This window comes from Ursus maritimus, unplaced genomic scaffold (assembly GCF_017311325.1).
Source record: "Ursus maritimus isolate PB19 unplaced genomic scaffold, ASM1731132v1 scaffold_24, whole genome shotgun sequence".
In the NCBI taxonomy this organism is placed as follows: Eukaryota; Metazoa; Chordata; class Mammalia; order Carnivora; family Ursidae; genus Ursus; species Ursus maritimus.
In genome coordinates, this window is record NW_024424897.1 from 4,539,421 (window position 1) to 4,548,327 (window position 8,907).

Here is an 8,907-nt window from a genome sequence, read left to right on the forward strand (position 1 = left end):
GGGGGGGGGGGGGGGGGGGGGGGGCAGGGACGGGACGCCCAGAGCTCTCGCCCCTCTCTCCCCAGGAGCTGCCAGGGGATGCTCCTCCAACTGGAAAGGGATTCCTGTTCAGGGAAGCCCTGAGCCTATCAAGGGGCATTAGCATTTTAGCCCCCATAACTGGGGAGGAAATCACCTGAAGGCCAAGCCTGGCTGGCCAAGCTCCTCGACAGCAGCCACAGGGCCCAGTTTGGGGATCCCAGATTCCAGGGCCTGCTCGAGGCTGCAGAACTCCCAGGGCAGGGGGCCCAAGTACGCAAACCCTGGTATGCCAGAGGCCTGGCACACCTGCTGCCTTGCCGAAGCTCCCAGAAGGATCCACCAGCAGAGCGCAGAATGCCCATTCGTGCCCTAAAACCCCACCTGCTAGAGTTCGCCCCAGATGAGCTGACCGACTCACAGGGGCCGCAGAGATGACTGCCCACTTCTCCTCGAAGTGGCAGGAGAGGAAGATGCTATTGTTGGTCAACTTGGGGAAGTCAGTGGGGCTGGGGACCAGACACACACACACATACACATACACACACACACACACACACACACACACACGGAGGCTACGGAGCCACTGAAGAAATGGCTATAAACAGTAACTGCGGACGACGATCCCAGGGTCCTGGGGCACCTGGGTGGCTCAGTTGGTGAACCATCTGCCTTCGGCTCAGGTCATGATCCCAGGGTCCTGGGATCGAGCCCCACATCGAGCCTACTTCTCCCTCTGCCTGCCGCTCCCCCTACTTGTGCTCACGCTCTCAAATAAATAAATAAAATCTTTGGGGGAAAAAAGATCATAGAGTCCTAGGGGACCAGGACCACAATACAGATTCATTCAGCAAATATTTCACAGCCAGGGCGTCCCCCTCCCTGAGTTGCAGCAGGGAGGACCAGTGAGAACTAGCAACATGCACTACTGGGGGTGGGCAGGGAGGGTGCAGTGGGAGGGGCCCTCTCCCTGCAGGGCTTTGAAAACAGGACCTCTCCTCTCACTTACTCCGCTCCCTGCTCCTTTCTGCAAGTCCCCCCTTCACCTACCCAAGCGGCTACACGCTCCCTATAAACATCGCAGGGGAACTTCCTGTTCCCTTCTAAAGATGGAAACACTGAATATAAATGACCAAATTTTGCAAATTTGTGCAGGCGGCCATTGAGGACTGAATTTCAAAAGCACACATGCCTCATCTAATTCGATAAGTAATTCCAAATCAAATTACACTTCACACTTTGTACGAGGCAGGAAGCGTCTGGTCAGGAACCGGGATGCCAGAAATCTGAGACTTTGCCCTCTGGTCTGAAACTCGGCTTAGAAACGGAGCACAAAGGCTCAAGCCTCTAGCCTCTCCGGAGAAAGGAGGGATTTGCAAATGCAAAGGCCTGCAGTTTTCTCAGGCTCCAAGCTCCTTTCCTTTCCCAGGAGGAGGAGGAGGTGGTAGTGGTCTGTGTGTGAGGAGCCCCCATGGGAGTGTGCATCAATCGAGCAGGGTCTCCCAGGACCCCATGCCCTTTGCTGACCTGGAAAGGGACAGTAGTGACAGTGCCATCCCAGTCTGACTCATTCATTCATTCCTTCAGGGGCCGGAGGCGCCCCAAAGGCGGGGGGGGGGGGGCGGGGAGTTCCCCGCTCCTACTGCCCGCCAAGGTTCCTGGGCATTGCTCCCGCCAAACGTGTGAAAGCAAGCTTCTCCTCTATCGTGCAGGAAGGAATCTCGAGAAGGTCTTCGTTTCAGTTGGCCCGAGAGTCGGCAGAGTCAGATTTGGACAGCAGCCACCTCTCACCAGAACACCCCACCCCCTTCTGGAAGAGGCCCTCTTCTGCTCTGTATTTGCAGCCTGGCCTCCTCCTTCCAGTGACTCTCGGCCAGGCTCAGCAGCCCACTGAGACATCAGTCTTCACTCAGAGCAGGCTCCAACCTGCCAGCCGCCCATGTTCGCTTCCTGAAAAGCAGCCTGCAGAACTGACTTGCAGCCGGGGCCGGGATGAGCCCTCCGACTTCCTGTGTCAAGGATTTATTTATTATTCCGTTTTCCACCACCCACCGCCCTTGCAGGATCAGGGGCTGTGCTCTCCCACCCCCCGGAGCCTCCTCCCACCCCAGAGAACCTTCCAGCATGATGGGCCCCCACCCCAAAGCAAACCCAGAATCCAGCCCCGGCCAGCCCGCCCACCAGGTCCGAAGGGGCCAGCTGACCACAGAGATTCCGTTAGTTCTTGGCAAATATTTGCCAAGTTAAAAAGAGAAAGAGAAGACCTTCCCCCGTGGATGGGTGGAAGCGAGCCATGTGAGCCATGTGTCACAGCGTGGAATTTCCTCTTATCAGGGATGACCCCTAAGGAGGGGGGGTGAGGCCTCCCCTCCCCCTGCCCCGTCTCCTATCAGCAGGCCTGTCAGCAGATGCTCCCCAGAGCTGGGGGTAAGACCGGACAGAGGTTGGGGGTGCTGGGGGTTCCTCCTCCCCCAGCTGATGAAGTCATCTGAGAAAACAAAAAGCAGACAGGGCTCCCCGGGTGCAAGAGGGCAGCCTCGCCCCGCAGGGGCTACTAGACAAAGATACCAAAAATTCACCCCCCCCAAAGTTATGAAACAATTCGCATCTGTGCAGCTCTGGGCAGGCCTGGGGTGGGGTGGGGTGGTGGGGGTCCTACCTAAAGCGACCCCGTGCCCAGAGCACCATTCAGGAGGGCGGAGGCAGAGACTGGGAGGGGGCTGAACAGGGAGGGGCACATTCCTGGGCCAGAAGAGAAGGCTGGCCAGATGACCCCCGGAGCAGGGAGATGGACATCGCATACCACCGCCCAGGGGCTGAGGGTCCAGGAAGGGTGGGGGACAGCAGGGGCGGGGTTAGCAGCTCTGGATCATCTTGACTCAGGTCACCCATGCATCTGCAGCCCTAGCTCTGCACGGAGGGGAGTGGAGAGAGCTGCTGTCATTTCCTCTCCCACCTCTGGGTCCCTCCTGCTCAGGAGGGCAGAGGGTCTGGAAGCAGTGGGCTCAGGGCCTGGGGATCAGAAAGGACCCTTCCACGGCTCCCTCATCTTCCCCCACTGTGCCCACCTGCCAGCAGGGCTGCTCAGGCCCCCCACGTCCTCAAGACCCCAATGCTCCCCGCCCCTGCCCCCTCCAGCTCCTGGTCACCCACAGGAGCCACTCACCCAGTGAATAAACCCAAGGAGGACCCTGTGAAATCGGAGGACCCACCCGAAGGTCACATGCTCTCTGAAGGGAACATGGGATGGACTGCCTGCCCCTCTGAGTCGTCTCGGAAACACACCCACCCCTCTACCCCAGGCCCTTCCCAGGAAAAAGCCATGTGCATGGATGGCTGCCTAGCCAGCCCTGGGGACAGACACTTCCATCAGCCCTGAAACACTGCTGTGTTTCACCCAGGCCCGGGGTGGGATGCTGGCTGTGGGCAGGATCCAGACAGCGCTGCGCCTAGTAGGTCACACGGCAGAGAAAAGAAGCAGGTACAGTCCATCTACCCCTCTGCGCTGTGCCATGAAGTCTGGGTGCACCTATGGGCTTGGGGTTTTGAGTAGACACAGCCACCAAGCCTCTCAGAGCCAAGTGCTTAGGGGTCACCCATCACCCCAAGGTGCAGGGAACAGGCCCTGACCGCCCCAGCCTTTCCTCTCCCGACGCGCTCGCTTCTCTGGGCTTCCGGCCAGCCTCTTCGGCTTTGCCTCCTCCGTCTGAGGCTACTGGGGCTGAGACTCTTTGCAAGCCCCTCCTCCACCAGCAGAATCAGTCCTGGTCCCCCGCGGATGCTCTCCCCAGGAGACCGCCCACCCTCTGTGCATTAAATGGCGACCTCTGTCCACCTCGGATACCGGTGCTGAGTGGTACCCCCCACCGCACTCGCTGTGAGACCCTGAGCAAGGAACTTAACCTCTCTGTGCCTCCATTTTCTTATGTGTAAATGGAATAGTAACACTTGTCTCCCAAGAGCGTTATGAGAATCAAACAAGATTCTTCACGAGGCACGCAGAACCACGCGTGGCACAGTCAGTGCGCTAAGTCGTTGTTCGTAAGATACAGGCCCATACCCAGCTCTCCAGCTTGGGTCCATTGCCAGTCTCCCTGGCTCCTATCAGCTCCGCAAACAAGGCTCCTCAGAGAGGTTCCCCTGCCCCCTGCTCCTGGAGAAACCCCCCTTGTTTCCCCAGGTTGTTCACTGAATGAATAAGGAGCTCGCTGCCCTTCCTCCAGCCCTCCTCTCTTCCCAGAACATCGTGGGGGGCCGGCCATGCTCCCCTGCCAACCCAGGTGGCGCCTCTCCCGCCCTGGCCCCCAAAGTGCTGGCCGGCATCCTTTCCCACGGGCTTCCCCGCGGCTCTCAGTGCGGTAGCCTGTGAGCTGGACGTTAACCATTTCCAGCCTTCGTCATCCTCTGGAGCCACGGAGCACCCGAGAGGAAGGATGGATGGATGCACTTCCAGGGATGGCTCCTGCCCATTCAGGAAACTTTGCTCAGGAAATGGTGGGGGGAAGGGCGCCCGCTGAGGAGAGGCGGGTGGACACTGGGCAGCCTGGTGGCCTGTGGCAGGACCGGATCCCTAGCCCCGTCCTCACCCGCCGACCGGCGGGGCTCTCCTCGGGGCACAGTAGAGGCAGAGCCTGGGGCGGGCGGGCAGGCAGGCAGGCAGGCAGGCCAGGCCGGTGGGCAGGGGCTCAGAGCAGAACACTTAGGGCCACCCCGGGCACTGCCCCGAGCCTCTCCTCCAGCTACAGCCAGCCTGGCCAGTGCCCCAGTGACAAGTAGATCCTGTATGTGGAGGGACCAGGCCATCGGTCACTGCACAACCCCAAAGACACGTGCCTGGGAGCCGGGGTCTGCCAGCAAGCTGCAGAGCCCCAGGGTGACTTTTCCTGCCCTCCCTGAACCTGTGGCCCAGCTGTTCCATGTGACACACCTCCAGCCCAAGCTTAAAAGCAGTTGGAACAAATGGCAAAGGGAATTTATTAACTGAGACGCAACCAGGGGCTCGGCCACAGGCTCAGACACAAGGGGCCGCTGGGCCACCAGAGCAGCGCGGACCCCAGGGCCGGGCTATGCATGGGCACTTCAACATCTACAAGGCGCTCAAACCTGCTTTACTGCCCGCAGTCCCAGTCTCCTGTTCCTCCTTGGCTTCCACGTTTCCTGCCCTAATTAGCCGCCACTCTAGAAATGAGACCAAAGAAACCACCACCACAGTAACGTGTCCGTCTGTGGGGTCCCCCCTCACGGGACCTGGCCCACAGGCAGACCCCAGCCTGCCCCGCATCCTCTGCACCCTGGGGTTACCTGCCGGCGGATCAGAAAAGTCGGCGTCCTCGCCGGATCGCCGCCGCCAGCGCAGAACCGGGAGGCCCTGGGGCTGGGAGCCCGTCCCCTCCCAGGTCCCTCAGCCCCCGGCTCCGGGAAGGAGCCACATTCATATGGTAATTTCTGTCTGTGATCTGGCAAGCAGCAGAGGCCCCTCCAGCTGCAGCCGGAGGAGGAGGAGAAGGGGGGGAGGGGGAGAGCCTGGCCCGGGCCTGACCGCCTGCTCGCTCACCGCCCGCCCGCCCGCTCACCGCTTCCCAGCCCCGCCAACCTGGCCCTTCCCGGTGCGCTCAACTCGGGCTGCAGGGGAGCGGGTGCTGGGCAGGAGGGGTCTTCGATTTCTGGGCTCACGTGGTGGTTTCAGATGACAATGGACACGTGTCCGTTTGAGCCTAACTTTTCTGTGTGTGTGACGCCCGGGCAGATACTCCCACCGCCGCCGCCCTCGCCCCCTCCTGGGATCCCAGAGGCAGCACCCCCCCCACCGCAATTCCACCCTCCCCCGCAGGAAGCGCATCCCTGGAGCCCTGGCGAGTGAGGGCAGGAGGAGCGGGTTCTCTCAGGAAAAAAAAAAAAGGCCGCTCCCACACCCCAGTCCATCCCCCCCCTTCCTATGGAGGGGAGGGGGTACGGGACCCAGCCACTCCCTCCACCCACTTCCTCTCTCACAAGCAGGAGTGCGGCCGCAGCTTCCCTATCGCCCGGGAGGGAGGACGTGCAGACCTTCCATTTCCCCCTCTGCCTAGTTCTGGGCACGGGCAGAAGGGAACCAGAAGCCAGCGCTCAGCTGCAGACCCAAATGGCTCCTCCGCACCCCCACACCGACCCCCAAACCCACCCAGTCACCATGTGCCATTGAGCCGGCCCTGGAGCCCTGGGGAATTGTCCAGACACAGATTCAAGACCCGTGGGGGAGGGGGGAGCGCAAGAAACACAGAGCTGGGTGGGGGCCGAGCATGATGCACCCACTGCTGGCGAACCAACTGCCAACTACCGGCCACGCGACGGGCAGGTCCCCAAGAGAAGTGAAAGCACATGCCCGCCCCAAGACCCGGACACCCGCGCTCCCAGCGGCAGGATCCACGGCACTGAAAACACAGGAACATCCCTGACACCCGGCTACGGACGGACCGGTAAACAGAACGCAGCCGCAGCGAGGCCGCCGCGTGGAGTACTATTCAGCCACGAAAAGGAACGAAGCTTCGGCACCTGCCACAGTGTGAACCTCGAGGACATCGCAGCGCGTGAAAAAAACCAGGCGCATTGGGTTCCACTTAGTGAAACATCCAGAACAGGCGAATTCACAGACAGAATGTGGCAGGGAGCTGCAGAGCACGTGGCTCTAATGGATACAGTCTCTTCTGAGAGGACGAGAGTGTTCTGGAATTGGTGGTGGCAACTGCATGACTTTGCAAATGCATTAAAAACAGCTGAATTGTACACTTCAGAAGAGTGCACTTTATGGCGTGTGAATGATATCTTGACAAAGCTATGAAGGCTTTATTGAGGGCTCCCCAATAAAGGAGAGCGGGGACTGTGTCCACATCCACGGCCAGCTCCCAGCACTAAGCCAGCTCTGCAGCCCAGGCAGTGGGCGGCCCGTGGGCTCCTCGCCCTGTGATGTCCTACTCACCCTCCCTGCTCCTGGCACTAGCAAGTGCTCATGAGGACTCACCGTCCATCTCAGAAAAAAGGGCCCACAGGGCCCCAGGCCGGAACCTGCAGGTCAGAGTGAACTAGAAGCAGGCCCCTTTAATACAGAAGGAAGCCCCAAGCCTCACCCTGAAGAGAGGGGACAGTGGGAATGAACATGCCACATTCAGCAACCACAAAGGGTGAACTCGGCTCATCCCAGGTCTCTAGGCGGGAGGGACAAGGGAAAACCCGCTCAGCATCCCCTCCGGGATGTGGGGACACTGCTACCAGAACCAGCACCCCCGCCACACACACACACACCCGGGCAGGTGCTCAGTCTTCTGCACACACACACACACACACACACACACACACACACACACACCCAGGCAGGTGCTCAGTCTTCTGCACAGGCTGGGTCCGGTGGAGGAAGTGATGGCAGGAGCCAGCAGCCTCTGGGGGTGGCCCCCGGATTTCCTGAGCCATCTCTGGCAGCACCCACCCAAATCTGTTAGAGGCCCTAGGCTGCTCCCTCCCCCATCCCAAACCCTGAGAATGCTGCTGGAGGGGCAACCATGAAAACAAGGCAACAAGCCAGAATTCACTGAAGCCCCACTTTTATAAGGCGGCACAGGCCCCAGTGGGAGCGGGGCCTCTGGTGGCTCGAGGTTTAATTTTAACTTTAGTACAGCATCTCCCAGTGCCCCATGGTGGTCATTAGCTCTTTGCTCCCCAGCTGTCCTTGGAAAGCCCCGCAGTGAGGAGACAGCCCGGAGCGGCACACACAGAGGGGCTTCCCTCACCCCCAACCCAGCCAGCAAACCCTGGGACCCTCAGACAACCAGCCTCCCAGCCCTGACTCAGTCTCCCCCACAGTCCCATGAACTAGCAGCAGATGGGAGTTCCTGCTCCCGCACCGGAGGCAGAAAGTGAGGTGCAGACAGAGGCCACTGGCTCATCCCCCACGGCCCGCAACGGGCCCGGCCCAGCCGCACCCCAGGAGCCGGCGGCACGCGGCTCCAGCAGGCCAGGCCTGGGTCTCAGGCCCAGGAGGATCTCTGCACCCTACTGCTCGTGTCCAAGACGCGCTGCTGGCTGAGCGTGTGAGGAAGTGACAAAGACAGAAGCGGCAACTGGTGCGCACACGCAAGGTCCCAGCAGCCTTGGGGAGACAGACCAGGTGCTCTGGTTCCACTGTGAGCCCTGCAGGAGGCTGGGGAGGCAGCCAAGACTGTTGGAAGGATGGCAAAGGTCAGCTGAGCAACCTGTGCCAGGCGAGCAGGAAGCAGGAAGCAGGCTTCTGTGAGGGTGCTGTGTGGACAGTGCTCCCGGAGGTGGGCGGCCTGAGGAGCTCACCACGCCCAGGAGCAGCACGGGGGACTGGCCCCCCTGTGGAAGCTGCTATCTGCACTGGACAGGCGGCCACCACACCGCCCCGAGCCCCTCCTCTGCCCCTCCTGTCCTGCCTCTCCTGCTGCCCCGATTCTCAGCTGCTCTCCTGTGTGTCTAGGGGGAAATTCCAGGGAGCCCAGGGGGAGCACTTCCACACTCCCAGGCCCTGAAGCCTTTGCTGAGTCCCCATCGTAAATGAGCAGCCTTCCTGGGGACACCCGTGGTAGGTCCTAGAGCTGGTGTGTACCTACCGCCTAACTGGACTGGAAGCTTCCAGAAGGTCTGCCTCATGTGCACCCCTACCCTGTTCAGCCCAGGGCTGCCACGTGGTTGGAACGCATGACAACAGCAGCCGCGAGGTAACCTCCACTTGGTGCTTTCCCTGTCCAGGTCCTAGGCCACACATTTTCTGTTTTATGTCCATTCATCCTCACGCCAACCCATGAAGTGTTAACTGCTATCATGCCCTCTGGACGCTGGACTGTGGCTCAGAGGGGGCGGGTCACGTGTGTAAGGCCACAGGGTCATCCAGAGCCACAG

At 60.6% G+C, this 8,907-nt stretch overlaps 1 protein-coding gene across 8 annotated transcripts in view; it reads right to left on the bottom strand.

Moving 5' to 3' along the window:
- SEPTIN9 (septin 9) overlaps nt 1-8,907 on the bottom strand; it is a 132,890-nt gene that overhangs the window by 25,353 nt on the left and 98,630 nt on the right. The window contains exon 1 of one of the 8 annotated variants that reach the window (XM_040640145.1): nt 5,320-5,341. The exons of the other annotated variants lie outside the window; for them this stretch is intronic. The gene's annotated coding sequence lies outside the window, so the exon portion shown is untranslated. Of the gene's footprint in view, nt 1-5,319; nt 5,342-8,907 lie in introns of those variants that run through there. 8 annotated transcript variants of the gene reach the window in all.